Source organism: Ixodes scapularis, unplaced genomic scaffold (assembly GCF_016920785.2).
Source record: "Ixodes scapularis isolate PalLabHiFi unplaced genomic scaffold, ASM1692078v2 PGA_scaffold2__306_contigs__length_199485367, whole genome shotgun sequence".
In the NCBI taxonomy this organism is placed as follows: Eukaryota; Metazoa; Arthropoda; class Arachnida; order Ixodida; family Ixodidae; genus Ixodes; species Ixodes scapularis.
This window is the reverse complement of record NW_024609857.1, coordinates 128,011,894-128,032,905: the sequence shown is the minus strand read 5'-3', so window position 1 is coordinate 128,032,905 and position 21,012 is coordinate 128,011,894. Positions and strand designations below refer to the sequence as shown.

At 43.5% G+C, this 21,012-nt stretch overlaps 1 pseudogene; it reads left to right on the top strand.

The window, feature by feature from the left end:
• LOC8028810 overlaps positions 1 to 17,422 on the top strand; it is a 62,424-nt pseudogene extending 45,002 nt beyond the window's left edge.
• The last annotated feature ends 3,590 nt before the right edge of the window (positions 17,423 to 21,012 follow it).

Below are 21,012 nucleotides of genomic sequence, written 5' to 3'. Positions count from 1 at the left end.
TCTACTTTTTTTTTTTTTTTTTCGGCGTGAACCAACCGAGAGGCTTGATGGTTGTCTCTTCTAATCAAGCGGAAGCTATACAGCATGCAAACTAACGTTTCTGAGGCACTTCAAACGGCCGGCAAAAATCGGTTTTTCGAAAAATTGCTTTGCATTTTACTACAGTGGTGCAAACAGGTGGCGGACGCTACTTTGATAAAATCAAGAAATGAAGTTAACTCGTTCGAAATAAAAAATAAAAAATAGAAAGCCGTTTACCTGTAATGCCGAATTAGAGAGCAGCTCTTGAGGAGGAGGAGGGAAGGGTACTGAGGGGAGCGTATACCCCTCCTCCCTCCTCCCCATCCTGCCTGCCACTCCTCCCTCCGAGCGGCGTCGGAGTCGCCGTTGGCGTAACCGTGAGGTCACGAGGGTCACGTGACGTCACCGGGGTCCCGTGACCTCACAGGGTTACGTGACTTCACGGGGTTACGTGACGCCACCGGGGTCACGTGACCTCACAGGGGTCACGTGACGTCACCGGGGTCATGTGACCTTTTGGGGGTCACGTGATCTCACGGGGGTCACGTGACCTACTCCTTCCCCTCCTCCTCCCCGCCCGTTGCATCATGGGAAATGTCCCTTAATATACCGCGCGGTTACGCCGACGGCGACGCCGACACCGCTCAAGCCGGAAACGGGCGCCTAAGAGCTGCGCTCTAAAACCTATCAAGGGCAATTTACGCCGCCACTTTGCAGACGGCGCGGGCTTAGATAGAAGTGCCGCCGACTGATGGCGCACGCCGCGTGAAGAGAACGGCGGCCAATAGACCTTATTCATTATTAGCGCCATCTCTCGGCGGCCACGGGTACTATCAGAGGCTCGGCGCCATCTTTGAGGCTTCTCCACCGTCCCCGTTGCCGCCGCAGTACAAACCCCTCTCCCTGAGCAGCGTTCGTGTATGTTCTTGTTTTTTAATATATATTGTTGGTGTCAGCCGTTCAAGAATAAGTTACGAATATTAAGCGCAAGTTTTTTTCAGTGGTTTCACTAAGAATCTCTTTTTTAGAGAAATTAGCTTTATTCTAGCACCAGAGCAGGCCGACTCACGCACTTGCTTTAGAATCGTGCGTTAACTTGCCTGGTCAGCTGATTATGACTGTTCGCACTAGGACGATTTGTATGATATATTTAGCAGGCCGTCAGCCCCATTGTGACATTTTGTTTTTATTTGGCATTCGCGGCTGCGAGTCTAAGGAATGCGAGCAGTTCTTCACCGAGGGCGCCTTGGCCCGGCGTGTGCAGACCCGAAATGCAGAGTTCTACGATGGGGGCTATGAACATTAGATCTTGATTCCCCGTTGTCTTAACCTTAGAAATTTTGCAGATATGATTCCACACACACACACACAAAAAGAAAACACAAATTAAATTTATTACATATATTTTTATTCCATTCCTTGGAGAGATCACCGAATGGTAGCTCAGAACATCATTATAAGGAGTGCCTGTGATGCAGCACGAATTTACGATAGTAGTATTTTTATTGCAGCTAAAAAATAAAAACTGCGCTGAAGATCTACACTAGCATCACACAAGCATATGCGAGGCACAAAAGCGTGAAAGGAAATGACCGGCGTGTCGCCGCGGTGCAGGTATGCGCAGAATATGACGTGTTAAATCACTATGTGGCGTGTTCGAATCCCGGCCGAGGTGCCCGCAATCTGACGGAAGCTTATTGTGGAGAAGGCGCCGTGTAACCGAGCTTTCGGCTCCACGTCAAAAGATCCCCAGGTGGTCAAAATTATTCCTCAGTCCTCCGCTGGGGCGTGCCATATGCCCGTCGTTGGTTTGGCACGTAAAACCCCCAAATTTGACTTTAACGTGTTAAAAAAAACTCTTTTACGGGAAGCCGGAACATTCTTTTTATAATCATAATAATAATACTAACAAATAAATTCAAATCTTGGGCATGTATACTCTTCGGCCCCTTTGGAGAAAATGCATTAATAAATGTCAGCGACATTTTAATGTGCTCCTCCTGGTAGCGCGGTCACATAGAGTTGACTTTCAAGCTTACTCGCAATAGGATATGACCGGTGCTCATAGAAGTGGTTGATTGCAGGATTAGCTACAAATAAAAGAGCTTCTCCCGCAGCACGAACCCGATCTGTTGGGAAGCGAGAAAGCGCGACTCGCTGCAGGTCCAGGTTAGCAGTGAAGAGCCCGCTTTTATGCGTTTGTCTACAACTCGAAAATGTTTCTCGAAATGTTAGAGTCGCGTGATAATAATGCAGAGTAAAGTAAGCAAGCGTTCACCTTTGCTTTTTAGCACCGTTCTCTTTATTATTCATGTGCGAAACGAAGTTGTTACGTCGCATGTGCTCTTCTGCACTTTGTATCATGCCTTCAATCGGGCGTAAAAGACCTCCTTGAGTGAGAAGAAAAAAAAACAAGCGTAAAACGGTGCATCTGAGTTATATTCATAGTAACCCTGAGACGTAGGAACAATAAAGAAACGGACAGAACAACGAATTATATATGCACAAGTATATAATTTATTTGTTAGTACAATTATTATGATTATAAAAGGAAAATGTTCCGACTTTTCGTAGAATAGTGTTGTTGCTATTGCTGTTTTTATTACGTATATTTTGCGTACTTGCACCGCGGCGACACGCCGGTCATTTCCTTCTACGCTTGTGTGCCTCGCATACGCTTGTGTGAGTATGCTAGTGTAGATCTTTAGCGTAGTTCTTTTATTGTTCCTACGTTTCAGGGGTACTATGGATGTCATTCACCCGCTCGCCTGCGTTTTATATTTTTCTTCACTATCTGAGAGATGGTGACTGGACCTCGCCTTTGCTCTGCACGAGCGAAGCTACGATGCTAGCCAACATGCAAGCTTCCAAAAAATCACATACAATAATAGATGGTCGCTGCTTTTACATACAAATATCATGAGCCCTTGATGCCATTGTAGAAAGTGTCATATATTAAGAAAGGATTACGAGCCCCGTAAACGCAGACATCACTAACGCGCGGGTGCTTTTTTTAGGAGCATGAATAGTACAGGAAAGCGCTACGGCTATTTAAACGTTGGCTATAATACCTTTAACTTGAAAAGAAAACAATACGATCCGAATCTTTACATCGGTTGTTTTTCATTTTATTTCCTCGTTGAATAACGTAGCGGAACAACAGAGCAGTCGTGCGGACACTGCGCGTCGCTTTCACACGCTGCAAACAGCCACAGCGCTTTGCCAGTCGCCTCAAAGATGGCGTCGGAAGGAAGGTCTGCGCCACGTACGACAGATGGCGGGCGAATCTGAATAAGGTCTATTTGGGATCTTTCTCGAGCTCGTCTGCTATCAACCCGAATCGACCGGCACTCCCTCGACGTGGCATACGCCATCTGGCAGCAGCACTTCTCTCTACGCGTGCATCGTCTGCAAAGTGGCGGAGTAAATTACCCAGAACAGTTTTTTTTATATTTTTTGAACGAGGTAAGTACATTGGTTTATTTTTTACCTGTACTGTAAACGTCCATCACCTGCTTGCACGTCTGTAGTAAATTGCAGCGCGATACCGTGAAAAACACAATTTTTGCGGGCCGTCTAAATTGCCTCAAAAGCGTTAGTTTGCATGGTGCACAATGCGCTCCCATGGGAGAACTCCATGACTCTATGAGAACCAGGTGTAATAGGGCGAACAAGTTGTTCCCAGTAGCTGACGTCATTCAGCTCCATGCATTCGCGGGCAAAGTTGGCACTCAGTTTCCGACTGAATTCATTTAAAAGTCGCTTATAACTTTTAAACGAGATGACGGCAGGCTCTGAAAATTTTGTGTCTAGTCGAGAGGAGACTGAATTCAGGACGTGTAGTTTTTGTGTTTTTTTTTTTTTTTTTTTTGCGGTGAAACACTTTTGTCAACTGACCATTGAAAGTCTTTGTTAAAAGAATCCGACATTCGTAAGGTGTTAATGTGTCTAATTAAGCATCAAGTATCCCGAGGAGAGCTATGCGTGCCAATAATCCAGAAGGCCTTGGGTGCCTAAGTCACTAGCAGCTTAATATATAGACGCAGGATGTGGCGAGTCCCAAATTTCATAATGTCCGTCCACAGCCAATCAAATCGCGAGATTAGACGGTAAGATGACCGAAGGTCCACGTATGAAGCAATAGGCGTAAAGACAATAAGCAACGTCCGGCGTATATTAAGATGTCAGTGAACATAGCAAACAACCTCTCGGCCGTGATTTCTTTGTTCGTTGTGGCACGCCTGTTTCATGTTAGTCAACGAAAACAACATTGCCTTAAACTATTTGCTTCCGCTACTTGAAGGTGAGTCTTCGCTCGTGAAGACCCGGGTGGATTTCCGACAGCCTTAAAAGAAACGAGGCGGCCATTGCCACGACTAGCGGAACAGGCTGGAGCTGCGTAGGGACCAGTCAAATTCCTGTATATGTACCAGTTCCCTGTATACTACAATCAGAGGTCAGCATTGTGACGCCACTGTAGTCTCTGTGCAAAAAGAAGAACTTGCTCGCCGCGTTCACACATTAAAATGAACTAAACATCGGCCACAAAAAATATGACGTCAGAAGACTAATACAGATAAAATATAAACTATCTTGGGAAGCAGGCTGTAAAGCGCACGCTGCGTTTATCTTTTTTTTTTTTTGTTTATAGAAGCCATCACTGGTGTATACCTTGTTCTCCCCTTTTAATCTCTCAGGCAATACTGGAATGGAGTAATATATTAGATTCACAGGTCTTTCGAATTGGCGCTGCTACAGGTTTATCTGCCGCACGTGTCTGGCTAGATGTGCCCGTAAACATGCCAAACCCGTGTTTTCTCATTGGCTGTTTTTCCGCGTTCAGTTGGAATAAACTGGGAGATTTTTATTTACAGCACGAACGTTCAGTATGAAGAATGCATTAGCGATGTATAAGCAAACCTGCCAGCAACGCCAAGAAAAAAAAAAAAACGTGCACTATTGACCTATAGAGGAGCCCCGGCCTATACTTTTTTGGACGTTCTACAGCTAAGCTTGGCTGGCGGTGGCATGGATTGGCGACGCGATGCAAATTTTAACTTGGCTTCAGGTAAAATGCAGTCCGAATAAAAATGAGTAAACGAGAGACTCTAAAGCCTTCCTGCTGTTCCTTAGTCATCTGGCACGGTTACAGCATCATAGTGCCTTAACTAAAGTCTAGAAAAACGTACAGTTATTAACATCACAAAAAAGATCTACTGTAAATTAAAAAGCCGACAATTAAAATGTTCTACTTACCCTGCAAGCAGGCGGGACGTAATAAGCTATAAACAAATTTAACTCTAGGAACCTAGGTATTCCTAATGTGTGTTAATTTTTCACCATCAAATGCGGCGAGGAGCAGAGCGTGACGTGCACTGTTTTGCCATTCACCTAGGGACATAACCCTTCATTTATACTCTATTTTACATTAGCACAAAAAGCAGGGAAATCAACTGGGCAGTAGATAAAACAGTCTCGCTCATAGAGGTTTATTTCGGCTGGGAAGGCAAAAAACTTAAATTACTCGAAGCGAAAGTGTGCAGGCGAGCTGGTTCGGAAACCTCATAATCTGAACGCTGAGACCCGGAGGAAATGAAAATAGGGACAAGGCGACAGAACATATCAGATGCAGCGGGATTTGTTCCCAACGGAGGCACTCCTTTCCAGAGTTTAGCCGAGTTGCAGGGGTTCAGTTTTTTTTTCTTGTAGAGCAACTAAATTATTTTATTTGCAAAAGGAAGAGACTACGTGTATAATTAATATTTCTTTGTGTTTTTTTTTAATTTATAGCAGACGCTTAAACAATATATTATAGTCTTTGGGCTCTGGCCACGCGGTAACGATAAATGAAAATATAACTTGTTCCGCAAGGCGCCTTACAGGTATCGAATATATTTGTTGATTTTTTACTAAATGAACACGCTACACACTAAATCAACTAGTTCAATACTCTATTTAACATAGCGATTTAGGTAAAAAAAGTAATAATAATTCTATAAATAATTATAAAACTATGTTCTGTTCATAACGTTTTAATCGTGCTCATATTTTATCGTGCTACTTAGCACAGCGAAAGTAGTCGGGTCAATATCGGGCGAAAATGACGCCGGATGCAGAACAATATTACGAACTAATCTCTATAATAGCTATTGTAAATTGTTTACTCATAAATTCAAAATCTTGTATTGCATTCAGATAGTATACACTTATGATTCTGAAATTCCAAATTGTTTACTTTCCTCCAAAGTTAAAATTAAAAAAAAAAAGTAATGCATATCATAAAATCATTTCCGCTATTCACTATTAACCCTTCTTTTTTCCTGACTGATTTTTGCCTTGCCCTGCGTCAGTTAAGTGCATGTTGCTATTTTATGCTAAGCAAACTTTTAGTCAGGGATGGGCAAAATAGATGCAAATATGTATCAAAATACAAATACAAAATAGTTCGTCAAGAATGTATTTAATTACAAATCTAATTACATTTCCAAAAAAGCATTTAAGTACAAGATACAAATACAACCAAATGTATTTGGTCTCCTCCAAATACTTTTCCAAATACATTCCTGAGCATTTGCGTCAGCGACTTCAGGGTACCTGTAACGCGTTTCTGGGTATCTGATTTTAATTTTGCATTGCACACTCGGGAGTTGGTGTGCAAGGCTCTAGTAACTTAATAGAAATAGAATTACAAAAATGTAATCAGCTTGGACGTGATAAGTGAAAAAGGTACAGAGCTTCGAGCAGCTTTTTTTGTTGATTACATTTTTGTATAGACCAACAAAGAACCGAGACGACCAAGACGCGCAGCACTAGCTAGAGAATTTTTTATTGTTGCAACTCGCACCAGTTACGAAAATCTGACGACCCGCGCATTTAGGATGTTCTAGGCAAAAATATGGATGGAAATCAGGCTGGAAAGCATCCCAAGTTGTCACAGGCACTTATTTAGCCAGTCTGCCTGTGAACGTCGATTTCGTCACAATTCTTGCCCTGGACTAGCACCGTAATCACAAAGTCACTTAACGCTTCTGCTTGATTGAGAGGCACTGCATTCGGTGCAGAACGTAGTTTTCTTCCTGCTTTAGACAGTGCCTTTAAAATAAAGCCGGAGGAGAAAAAGATAAAAGACCCATGGCCGAATAAAGGATGGAGTCTATATCTTACAACCACATGCATAAAAACAAAATGTATTTTCGCCCAAAACTTGCATTTAATTACTCTTGTATTTGAAATACCCACGTTTTAGTATTTAAATACACACATCAAATACATTACCCAATTTCTAATTAAATAGAAATGCAAAATACACAAAGTATTTGAAATACTGCCCATCCCTGCTTTTAGTTGACAAAAAGATAAGGAATGGCGTACATTTAGATTTTAATATACAATTTTACATTGAAGGCAGTTGTGGACTTATAATAGTATGGGCTTGTTTCATGCATCTTCACGACACGTTAATTTTTTTTTCACCAGACCCAGATATTGTTGGCATGTTGGAGCCATATAAGGAAGCAGTTGAGAATGCAAGCAAAGAGTATATCGGCCTCACCAAGGTTAAGCTCGAAGCCAGCGATAAAGTGTGTCGCATCAAGGAGTGCAACACGGTCAGTCTCATCAGCGATGCCTTCCTCGCCTTTTATGCCGACCGAAATAGCACCAATAACACAGATGACTGGTCCGACGTTAATGCCGCTGTTGTAAACAGTGGTATCGCCAAGACCACCGTTGAACAAGGTAAGATACGTCACACATGAAGGCTGTGAGTATTTGTAAAAAATGTTGATGATCAGAACAGAAAATTCTGTGAATACAATTATTATTAATATTTTTCTTTCTTTTTTTTTTTGGGGGGGGGGGGGTAGGGGGAGGAGGGGGCTAGGATCATTTTTTAATGATTCAAGAAAGGAGACAATGGAAACAAGGAATAGAAAAATGAGAAAGTAAGAGTCGTGCACTGCAAAACAGTTTATCTGGAGCTTAATATCACTTTTCTTTTTCGTGTCAACTTCGCAAACTGCAAAGGTCGAGCATATCAATAACCTTTCCGCTCAGACTACAATTCTGTATTCTCTACTTTTTTTTAATTTGTCGATATGTCCGATTAGGACAGACGACGGCACTGCAAAATATGTATCTGTTCAAATTAAAATGCACTTACGCGTGGGAACACATAAACAGAATGACTCGTAAAATAAGGTGAAAACTTGGCGCCAAAGCTAGGAGCTGAAACTATAAATAAAAATGTACTTTGCTCATAACGGTATTTTTTTTTTTTTTTTACATCGCCCATATTATGTTGAATCTGCCGCTTCTCGTCGTAACGCTTTTTGTCTGTGTGTGTGAAACTCCAAGGCTTGCTCTATTCTAGTGAAAGAATAAAAATAAAATTTTTCAGAATTTGCACCCTAGCCTCGAACGAAGGCGGCTCTCATGCTAGGTCGTTCGTTTTTGTCTGAGTATAACATACAACCAGTCCAGATCAAATTCTATGATAGTAGTGAACATTACAACAAAGTTTTCACCAGCAAGAGTAGAAAAATATTACAAAACAGCAAAGTAATCGACAACATTCGATCATTCAAAAACAACATAGGTATGCATGTATAATACCTATGCGCCATTAAAATAAAACAAATATATACATACATGTATATATATATATATAGAGAGAGAGAGAGAGAGAATATTTACGCTAGATCTTAGTGAGAACAAAACAACTCAGCATCGTGGAATGATAGAAAAAAATTAACACATTTTACTCCTTCGAATCGCTAGGAAAAAATCAAAACTTAACAAGCAGAGTTTCTCTTCAATCAGTCCCGGCCAAAAGCTGACGTAGCAGTCGTGTTCAAACTCTGCCCTGCGTTGGGCTCTTTGAGAGTGACTCCAATATTCCAGTACTACAGCCTTGTTATCTAGGAGGTGTTGAACGAGCCCGCCTTACTTCTCTGCCTCCGGCAGACACTGTTCTCTATTTTCTGGCGTTTCAATGAGAGGAGAAACACGCTGGGAGCTTTATTGTGCCGCCGCTTCTGTTCAGCGATGTCCTCCTTCAGTCGTCTTCTTTCTCTTACGAGGCAACGTGAAGATGACCGGAGCATTTTCAGTGAGCTTGGCCAATGCGGTACGCGCACATTCACCGGGACCACTGCGAATCACGAAACCCATGGTTCGTTGACGTGCGCGCGGAGCGACCCCCGACCAGCGCATGTGCGAGATAAGGGGAGGAGGAGAGGACATATCGTTTCCTGACCCAGATGAAAATTCCCTGGAAAGGGGAAGCGTGGGCTGGCAAAAAATGTGCCGTCTCATTAAAAAAAAAAAAAAAAAGATAGGGAGACAAAGCGCTGCAGCATGCCAATAATCGTATCTCGATCTGATACAACATGCTGTTCCCTCTTGCAACGTCGTAATTCGCGTGTATATCTTACACATTAACAAAATCAGAAATTAGTTATACTTTATGAGGCGTGATTCCGCGGTATAAATGTGTGCCTGCCTGTTAAATGCTGTTCAGGAGTTACTCTCATTCAAAGTACTGGGTTTTGGACTTACCTGATTTACCTTTCTTGATGTGTCAAATAAAGTGTTTGTTTCAAGTTAAACATCAACTGCGAGCCGTTAAAATAATGATAACAAATACCGCCGCGTCTATATTTGCTAAAAAATGCAAGCATTGAAGCCACCGTAAAAGCATGCTTTATGCATGCCCTTGCTCTTGCTGTGTCGCATGATATAGCGCAAATTTTGTCATTATATAACCATGTATTTCATACAGGTGTCATTCTGAGGGAAAACATGATGTCCATGATGCCCTACGAAAGCACTCTGTACGTACTCACCATGACCGGCCTTCAATTAACGAAGATGTTTGAGCACGGCGCCTCAAAGTTCACCTGGTTCGGGGACCCTGAAGGGGCGTTTCTTCAGGTGTCAGGTATAACCTCCTCCATACATTCCCCACCAAGAAAGATCACGTTAAATATTGCCTGTTTTCCAAATTTTTTGTTTCATACTAGTTTGTTTCAGCCTAAGCCAGAGCGCTGTCGAAGTCTCTAACACATAAAAGCACGGACAAGCACACATGATAAAAGTGCAATTCGCGAATTATTAACTAAACTATGCGAGCTCGAATGGGTCGGCTGTCCCGTAAAGATAATTAGAGAGCCATTCGCGGGAATCTACGCAAGGTGCTGGGGGAATTGCGAAAAAAATTTATGGTTAAACAAACAAAAAAACCGTTTGCGGTATGACATTGCGGATGACGTATGCTCAGTGTCACGGCGACGACTTTTTTTTAGGTATAAATGCATTTAATGTTTGTTATTTTGCGAGCTTCTTTCGCACATAGTAGTGAAGCTTTGCGCGAGAGTCCAGGCTGTTAGAGAACTAAAATGTACGTGTCTTTTTACCACAAAAACAAGCTACTCATCACTGAATGCTTATTCTTCTTCCAAATCTAAGGCCATGAGGTCTTACTAGATGCCAAAAGTTCCAGTGCTTGCAGTAACCTCGTTCAAAGGTTAGAAGCGATTTTCAGAAACATTAAATACAATAGATGGGGCCAGTTTCCGGTAGTCAACACCATTCATCTTAAAGGCGTTCGTGAGCTTGGTCGGTTGCGATTTCCTCCTTGGAGGTTCTAAAGCCTGAAACATTTTGTAACGGAACCTTACAACCCCAAAAATAATGTGCGTTCGTCCGTCCGTGCATTTTCCTCTTAATTTAGCGGGAAACTAAACTGGTTTTTAGGTCACATGTCGTCAATTGATGTCACCTGATCTGACGCCACGTGACGTAACAGCAATTCACTTTCTCCCTTAAAATTTGCGGGAAATTCGATGTCACGTGGCCTGACGTAAAATTACGGATAAAGCAATTTAGCTTCCCCGTTAAATTTAGCGGAACCTTTGACGTCACGTGACCTGATCTCACGTAACCTACGCACCAACTTAGTTTCTCCGCTAAATTGGACCGGGGAAATCGATGTCACGTGAACTAAACACCTCAGCTTTCCCGCTGAATTTAGTGGGGAAATCGACGTCACGTAACTTGACTACACGTGGCAGGTACAGTGCTCTCCAAACTTAAACTGAACACGCGAACTATCTTTTTCCATGGCTACGCTATCCTGGATAAAGCTGAACAACGCCTTTTTAACCTAACGCTTCGGTTTTTGTTGTTGCTGTTGTTTTTGCGTTGCGTTACAAAACCGTTATCCGGCAGCCGTCGGGATAGCGCTCCCATGAGAAAAGCCACGGTTCTTGTGTTCCGTGTAAGTTTAGTCTGCACTGTGCATCAACAGAACTTCCCTACTAGATCTTGCAGGAAAATTTGCCTCACGTGACCTTCACAAGATTTTAGTTTTTCCCCCATGTTTAGCGGGGAATTTGACACCATGTGACCTATTCAACCAGTTACTCCGCTCAGCGTAGCGTAGAAATTGATAAAAGCAAATATGCTTTACCCACGAAAGGAGGATTTGATGTTTTCTAAATAATATTAAACGGTCGCACCTCAAGTACTGCAGTTCATGCTCCATAGGACTTCAAAAACAAAAAGTTCGCCGCCAATTTTTTTAAACTCTCTTACAACTTTTGAACCCAATAACACCAAGCTCCGAAACTTCGGCATTTGGTTCGAACCCCTAGGGCTACATATATATTGAAGTTAGGCGATGCTAGTTTTTTTACGAAAAACAATTAAACGAAGATTTCTTCCGCGGACATTTTGAGTGTGCGCAAGACTTCTTAGTGTATACATGTACACGTTACTAGTTCACATAATAATGGAACACGTGCAGAAAGACGACGAACACCATGACCCGCCATGACGCTGCCAATACAAATGACAAAGCACATTCCACTGGGAACAAAATGGCGTCGTTCCGTTCAGGTTTCTGCTATGCGCCGCCATGCGCTTCCTAAAACCAGCACCGTCACGCAGTCGGCACTTCAAATAATGTCGCCACTTGTGGTAAATTCTTATCTAGGGATTTTATGTCCCATCGCCTCGTAGAGCCTGCTGTGCTCTGAAAAGACTCCTTTCGAAAGACTGCTCCATGCTAGCAGCTGTGGAATTCGTGCACAATGGCGGACTAAATCCGCAACGTCTATGGCACACTTTGTGCGTTTGGTTGTCTTAAATGCAAAATATACGACCAGAAAAAAAGGTGATAACCACATTCACGTCGCACTTTCGACGCTGATTAATTGTCTCGTCGGCTCCTAGTGTTTGCAGCGCCTCGACGTTCGCTATCTTATGGAATGACCTGCAGTTTCCACGACGTCAGGTCTTCCGCCATTCTGCATTGGTTCGGACCTTCTAATAATCGACCCGTGATTTTCGAAAGGGGTCTATTGATATGAAACGAAGTATAGTGACCTTTATGGATAAAGCCCCATAAACATTCGAATGTGTAAACATAATCACTTTCCAATGAACAGCGAGAACCTATTTATCTTATCTGCGGAGGAAACCATCTACAGCTTCCTTTGAAGGAAGTAGCAGCTGGAGAATTGAGTTTCGTGAACTACAGATACCAAATGCGCGCATTGCTGAAAAAATTAGGCTTGGTTCAAATGTGAAATTGAACACTTCAAGAACGTAGAAAACATGTATAGATTTCTTCAGCAAATATTATGTACGCTGCGAGTAATCAGTAACCCAATATGTTCCTAAAGGATGGAATGCCAGCCCGAGGCGGAAGAGAAAAGCTGATTGGAGAATATCTCACCAACCTCTTAATCTACAGGGTGTTTTTTTTTTTTAGCTGCAACAAATTTTCAAAAAAAGGAAACGTGAGATAAAGTAATTTAAGCCCTGGGGAAGTGTTAATGGCCATGGCGGCCACTAGAAAAAGGGGTCAAATTAGGTAATTAGTTAGCTAATTAACTAAAATGTTTTAACTAACTTCTTAAATTTTTACTTTAGGGCACATAATGTATTCAGAGAATTGAAGCTCGACCTCAATATGGTTTAGCCCTGCCATCGAAGTTTGGTTAAAAAATTTGTAGTAGGTGTTACGAGGTCAAGAAATGTCACTTTGGTACAAGGCGTCAAACCGAAACTAAACGAGAAAGAGCGCCGGTAAAGTAATCGCTCCGCCCTTCCGGCCCCCGTGGATCGTCGTTATCGCAGCCAGCTTCGACTAGGCGAGTGGAGCCGGCCGCGATAATAACAAATTGCATGCCCGAAAGGGCAGAGCGAAAACTTTACCGGCGCTCTTTCTCGCTTAGTTTCGATTTGACGCCGTGTACCAAAGTGAAATTTCTTGACCACGTAGCACCCACTACAAATTTTTTAACCAAACTTTGATGGCAGAGCATTAAGTTGGTCAGACACTCTGACCAACTTAATGGTCATTCCGGTTAGGAACTATTTTGGACGCATGGGCCCCGGAAAAGTAAAATTATTTCGGCGAACAAAGGTAACGTCTCACACCGAACGTAAGGACAGGGAAGTCCGGGAGATTGTTAGTCTACGAACTCGGGAACAATGTCTGTGGCGGAGAGGCCTCACGGCCCCTGTCTTGCGCAGTCGTTTCATATTCATCACTACTTTCACTCAAGTCACAGAGGTCGCCTCTCCATCATCTGATGGAGGGATATAGTCGTCCTCTTCCCTGAAATCGCCGCCACTTTCAATTCCATCACGCAGAAAGTTACATAAAACGAGCGTGGCTGGAACGTGGCCTTCTTGCCAGCGAAATTGAAATTTGCTCGCTCCTCTGTTGCGCAAAAGAACATACGACATAAAACATGTCTTTTTCTTATGACTAGAACACTTTTTTTTATGACTAGTCCTGCCCTCTATGAGACAAAACTCGAACCCTTTCAAGAGTGATGTGATTGAAGTGTCTTGCAAGAAATGGCGCCACCAATCCAGCAAAAAGAGCGAAGGAGCATGTTTAAAAGGACGCGGGAACGCGTGTCGGGCGACGCCCGACTTTTGACCGGAAGCGCGTTTCTCCGATGTCGGTCTTGGCCCGACACATGACCGCAAAGGGTTAACTTAATTAAAGAATGGCACGCCAATCAATGGGTACAGAAATAATGTGTGGAAAGCGCGCGCCTGCGGTCAGTCAAGCGCCGTAATCACTTGATCAAAAGGATACCAGAACTTATAAATGCAGTTTGAAGGTAAACAAACATACAAAGTGTTAAAAATACAGACGAACTTGTACGCCTTACTCTCCCCACTACAGACATTTTTAGCAAGGGCGCCTCCATCTTCAACCTTATGCGCCGACGACGACGCTACTTGCATTACTGATGGGTTCATACTCAGGGTAGGCAACGTTTTGGGTACCGGGAGATATTGTCTACACTTGACTGGGCACTTGGCGGGCCGAGCCGATTTGTTTTATCACAGGTCATCACACCACCTTAATAAAAACAAAAGTGGGGAGATTCCCTTGATCTTTTGCAACGAATTGACATGTGAGCAGTTCAATGTAGCTTGAGAGGTATGCTCCTAAGCTCTGAGCATTTCGTACCTCCGCTTTGAACTGTACGTGGCATGAAACTCATTCAAGCCGCCTTCATATATCACAAAATCATAGCATACCTTGAGGTGAAATTCCAATCGGAGTATCGGCACCGGGCGGGATTCGGTCAGCTTGATGCCGGCGAAGTGGTCCCACCATACCTGGGGTTTTGAATCGGCACAAAGACCTCGCGATCGGTACTCGGAAAGCACTGACGTTGTAAACAGAGATCCGAGTTGAAGGTGTGCAGCAGAGACGAAAAAATACTCAAGAAGTATATGCGGCAGCATATCATACTAATCGCATCATTTCCGCGAATGTGCTTTTTCTTAATGAACCTATTCAAACATCCGAAGATAACGCAGTGATAGTCTAACGACCGCAGATTTTTTGACACATTTACATGGTAAACAAATTACGTGGGACTAACGCATGCACGACGTAGCATGGGCGGTTAAACGCGATGCGTTTAATAAAGCATACTAGGGCGTGTCGTGCTATAAACTGCGGTATAACCTATTGTAATCTGATATGCCACAAAGCCTGTTTTTGCAAAAAGAATGCTAAAATTCATTCGATAATTGCGTTATATCTCAAAGTTGTTACTGTGCAGCTTTCCACAATGCACAAATTCAGAAGGTGCACCAAACTGTTAAAAACGCGAATGCTAAAAGATTCGCAAACTTTATCAAAGCATTGTGACAAGTACGAAATATATTCTCTGAAACGAATTTTTAAATATAAGAACGAGGAGTTCTTATATTTCTTTTATTTATAGCACACTAATAACGGCCTTCAAACCTGGGTAATATGGTTTTGCTGATATTTATCTCAAGAAAAATTAGCAAGGCTGAAGGGTCTCTTTCATAAAGGAACGACTAAAGCGCTACTTCCTAGTTCGCCGTAATTGCAAACTATTGCTGTGTTTATTGGCTGAATTTTATTACTGATAATTGTATCACTTTCGATGCATGCTTTTAGCTGATCATAGTGTTTTCCATCTTCAGTTTTAACAGGAAAAACTGAGAACCTTTCGAAAGGGGCTTAAAATAGAGAAAGGACAGTAGAGCATTTCTTTAAGCGTATTACATAGTTTAAACGAAACAGCTTACAATATTAAATAAAACAAATCAAGTTGCAAAATTTGGTATCACGAGTAGCAGCAGTTACCTGGAACTTCAGAAAAGGTTTGTTGAAGCGATAGTATATATTCTAGAAAACGACGGAGTTTCCCGCAATTTGACGCCGGCTTATTGCGGAGAAGGCGCACTCATGATCTGCAGCTGAGATTTCGGTAGCACGTCACAAAATTCACAGGCATCCCCAATTATTCATCAGGCCTTCTCTGGTGTTTGACAAATAACCTCAGCTAGCCTGGAACGTATGACTTTTCAATTTACTTTTTATTCGAGAAAAGACACGAGTTGATGGCTCTTGATTGTACGCGGATCATGCTTCACCGGTTTCACTTCTAATAAATTTTCGTTCGTCTTTTCTTCTGCAGGAATACGCGTGGCTTTTAATTTCTCACTTGAAAAAGGTTGCCGAGTAATTAAACTTGATATTTTGTGTTCAAAGTGAAAGATACCAAAGTATGAGCCTGTAATGCTGAACGAAACCTACCGCATTGTCACCAGCAGTTACGTTGCGAACGGTGGAGACGGATTCACATTCGACAGCAGCGTAAAACAAGACACAGAAGGTAAGTAAACACCTTGACATCTTATTTTTAGAGTTTCCGGCTAAACTCAAAATTAAGTAACTGAGAGGGCTGGGAAGAGTGCAGGTCGGTTCATTACTCTTGAGCCTTCCTAACGCATACTTTTCTGGTTGATTGCACACATCAATCATAAAAAAACAATATGAATTTCACATAAATCTTGATATTATCGAAACAGTATCACAAATTTATAAAATCGGAAACAGTTTTGTTTTATTTCGTATACTGTTAAAACATTAAGCAGTGTACTTTTACGATTATTTGCCTAATTCATTTAATAACCCACTCCAAAGGTGCCCTTCCTCAGTAGTGAACAAAAAACAAACACCAGACAGTGTCTCGTAAAAAGTTGAGAAAATAAAAAGATGCACCGTTTGAAAAACCAGTATATTTAAACTGGACTGGTAAACTTGTTAACAATTTCTTTTTAATTTAGAAAGTATACATTTAGAGTTACGAAGGCAAGCTAAGTCTAGGGTGTTTTGAATCGGTCAGGAAGCGATTTTCTTATTCCTTCTGGAATTGATACACTATTCTGGAAATCATTCCGCTTTTTAATTGTTTCTGAATATATCTTTCCGGAAAATCCCATAAGGTCTCTCCCCAACCCCAACTTGTTCTGTGCGGGGCAGGGTATTTATTGTTGGGCTATTCCGATGTGCACTCGGGCTGACTTGTACGCTCCGTAAAGCCTTGGGGCGGCTCAGTTACTTCTTTCTTACCACTGTTGGTTAAAAAAAAAAGAGCGAAAACACCATATACCCAATGAACACCCGGGTTTGTTACTGCTCTGTTCCCTTTGCGTTCTGAAGTTGCAAAATTTTGAACTTTGTTGAGGGTACACTTCCACGCGCTCTATTATGAAATGCCGTAGTGCGTCCAAAGTACGATGGAAGGCGGTGCGCATTTCCGGAATGGTATAATAGAGCGTGTTTCAAATTTAACTATGATTATGACGACGCTAAACTAGAATAAGATGCCAAAAATATTTTATTAATAACATTTGTGCATTTACAGGAGTTGTTGACAACGAGGTGGTAATTGAATACGTCCGCAAGATGTCACCTATTAAGGAGCCCGAGGAGGGACGCGTTATTATGTACGACAACCCTAGACCTGCCAATTCCACGGCTGGTCTCCCGATTGACGCAAACAAGACGTCTCCTAAGCCTTCTGCTGCTAAACGTTAGAACATTATAGCAATATGTTGAGTGAAGCGACAGAATATAGGGAAGTGTTATTCGCAGCACACTCACGTATACTGACTTGTGAACTAGAAACCATTTCTTGGTATTTGTAGGGGCCAAATAGGGTATTCGAAAATGCAATATACGTTCTTGGTCGATTATTCTTCAATAAATAAAAGTATATCCAGCATGTAAATAGTAAAATATTGTCAAATAATCTTGATTAAACGAATAGGAATAAACAGTTTACAGCGACACGTTTCTTGTTTATTGATTGCTTTACCTTGATGGCTACCTGTGCATGCACTTTGTAGCAAACTGCATAGTGACAGTGAACCGTGCGCGTACGGTACATGCATCGCGGAGCGAGCACCGCACGAGAACGCATGACCTAGGAGTGACAACGACACGAGATGCACAGAACGAGCACGTAGAACTGCTATCAGCAGCTACGGCTTGACCCTCCTCCGACTGGCCCACAATATTCACCAAAAAAGCAATGGTTCAGAGTAACGACCGTTCGGCCTTATTGGTGCTTAAAACAATGGCTGCCTTTTGTCAGAAGCTTTATCTGAAATCGCCGGAAACGCTTTTCCAACTCTAGAAAGGTTAAAACAATCAACGCAACACATTTTTGCGATAGCTTATTGAGAGCGTATTTAAAGCTCGAAATTCGCGGTTTCAAGCCGTGACTATCACACCAGAGGGGAGCGAGCGAAACGTAAAGAGGGTGCGCCACTCCACCTTGAAAGCCAGTTGAAAGCATATTGGCCGCGTCCCCAACGGCGCGGGTAAGTATTAATTTGCGTGCAGTCGCGGCATCTGCTCCCCTACAATTAATTTATTTATTTTGGAAAGGGGAGTGGGTACACAACAACTCCCCCCCCCCCCCAAAAAAAAAAAGAAAACTCAAGAGTAAAATAACGGTCTTAAATAATACACAGCAACACACAATGCCTAAGAAATTATCAATCAATTTATTATATTACGAACGGCGGTTTCAAATAAATCGAAATCGTGAATTATTGCCACTTGAAAGGAAAGGTGGTTCCAGTCATTAGAGACGCGTTGGATGAAAGAAAAAGAAAAATGGATTAGTAGTGTGTGAGGTAACGCCTTCTTTATGGTGGTGATGAAACCGCGACCATATTTATTGTCACGGATGACACACAAATAGGCAGGGGTGAAATATAGAAACTAAAGGCTTATTGTGGCGAACTTGTTCCAAACAAAAGAGGAAATAACCGGGCGTCTCGGGCGTCGATGTCGGCGTATCAGCAGGATTGAGCGCTGGCGAAAGACAGACTCTGGCTCGCCACGCGGAGCCTCTTACATACACGCCTGGGCTTCTGGAACAATCGGCATAGGAGGTGCGGCGCGTTAAACATCCGAACCTCGAAGGAGCAATAGGGCTCTCGAATTTAACGAAACGCGACATTTACAGAAATTAAAAAAAAAAAAAAACTGCGTCCGCTCCTAGTCATCAAATTTCGGCCCTTTGCGTGGGAGCAAAGAAAGTTAACCATTCAGCCACGGGCGCGCTTGCTCGGAGACACGCGTGGCACTAGTCTCAACTTTAAAAAACGTATCGTCTCGACGCAAAAACAAAAAACACAAACAAAAAAGAAACAAACAAGAATTACAACAACAGTAATTTGTGAATAATCAAAGCAGTGTTCAGAGTCCTATCTTTCGTGGTACGGCTTGAGGCGAACGACACGAATGACCTCGAATCGCGGCGGGCGACGTGATAAAGGACGTGTTTCGTCGGGCAGCACTTAGTAGTTCAAATCCCTAAGGCGTTGAAGAAACTTTAAGGGTCAAAAGTAGCGTCTCGGAAGCTTCTCGATGAGACCGCGGCGCCGTATCGGTCTACACCCATACCCGGTCTACGGGTTAAAAGTGGACGCCACGACGACCAAGGTTATACCGGCGTGCGTCGACTCGGTTTTGGCCTTGAATCGTGTATCTTGTCAGTTAACGAGCCTATTCCGCGCGCTGAGAGACCAGGTGAGCATCTTCGTTGCCGTCGCTTGTTGGCATGTGAGGTAGCATGGCGTTGAGCATCGTGGTAACCCTTCGGCCGTGTACCAGTTGGAACAGCGTCATCCGCGTGGTTGCCGGAACCGCCGTGTTGTACGCAAGCGTAACATACGGCGGTATTTCATCCCGGGTTCAGTCTCAACGTCTACGTGCATAGAAATCATGTTAGCGATCGTCTTGTTGAGTCTTTCGGTCAAGCCATTCGCCTGTGGTTGGTGTGCTGTCGTCCTAGGACGGCTGGCTTAAACGAAGGATCACTTGAATTAGCTGAGCTAGAAAGGCGGGACCGCGGTCGGTTGACAAGACTTCTAGAGCGACGTGCCCCAGAACAGTACATCCGATGAAAAAAGTAGGCAACTTCAACAGCTGTCGCGAAAGGCGTATCTTGTTAGATAGTCTATCGCCACGATAATCCACCAGTTTCTGACGTCGAAGTAGGGAAGGGACTGAGCGAATTCATACCAGTCTGCTGGAACGAAGCTACCGGCGGTGCAATTGACTGGAGGAGACCCGCGGGATGTAGGGGCGGTGTCTTTCGTCGTTGGCACTCTCGACAGGTACGGGTGTAATGGCGGATGAACTTCGGAAGCCTCGGTCAGTAGTACTTCTCGGGAATGCGTGCGAGCGTCCGACTGTCGCCTAGGTGTTTAGTGGTGGGATTGTCGTGGCAAGCCTCGAAGTTTTTTTCACATAGACCTTCGGCACGACCAAGAGCCACGTCCACTGGCCAGCCCCAATGTTCTTGCAGAAAACCCAGTGACGAAGGCTGAAAGAGTCTAGAAGGCATAGGAAGATCCGGGGAACCATTCCTCCTCGACCTTTCAAGTGGGCAATCAGCTCTCGAAGTTCAGGGTCGCATCGCCGCCGTGCTGCCATATCCGTGGCGTCCATTGCCACGAGAAAAATGTCCTTGTCGTCATCTGTGTCCGTCGGGCCCGACTCCACAGGAGCCTGTGACAGGCAATCCGAGCCGTTGTGCTTGCGGCCGAACTTGTAGGTAGGTGGTCGTGATGTCCAACTGTTGGGGCCGCAAGCTCTACCATGCAAGTCGGCCCGCGGGGTCTTTGAGGTTGGCAAGCCAACAAAGTGGGTGGGGGTTGGTGATACTTGGAACGGGCGTCCATACAGGTAAGGTCTAAGTTAGTGATTGCCTAGACAACCCCAAGGCCTGCATTCCTTTTTCGTTGTCGAGTAGTTGCTTTCTGCCTTAGAGAGGGCCCGACTCGCATACGCGATGACGCTCTCCTCGTCGTCCTGCAGCTGTACAAGCAGTGCCCCAAGCTCGGTGTGGCCGGCGTCTGTGTGACTTTCTGTTTCGTCATCCTGTTCGAAGTGGCCCAGTACCGGAGTTGACTGCAGACGTCGTTTTATTTCGTCGAACGCGTGCTGTTCTTCATTCCACTCGAAGGCGACGGTATCTTTGGTGAGATGATTGAGCGACGCTGCGAATGGAGAAAAGTTCTGGACAAAACGCCGGTAGTAGGAACACAGAAAACAAAAAAAAACTCCTGACGGCCCTTTTTTTTTTTTTTTTTTTTGAGGGTATTGGA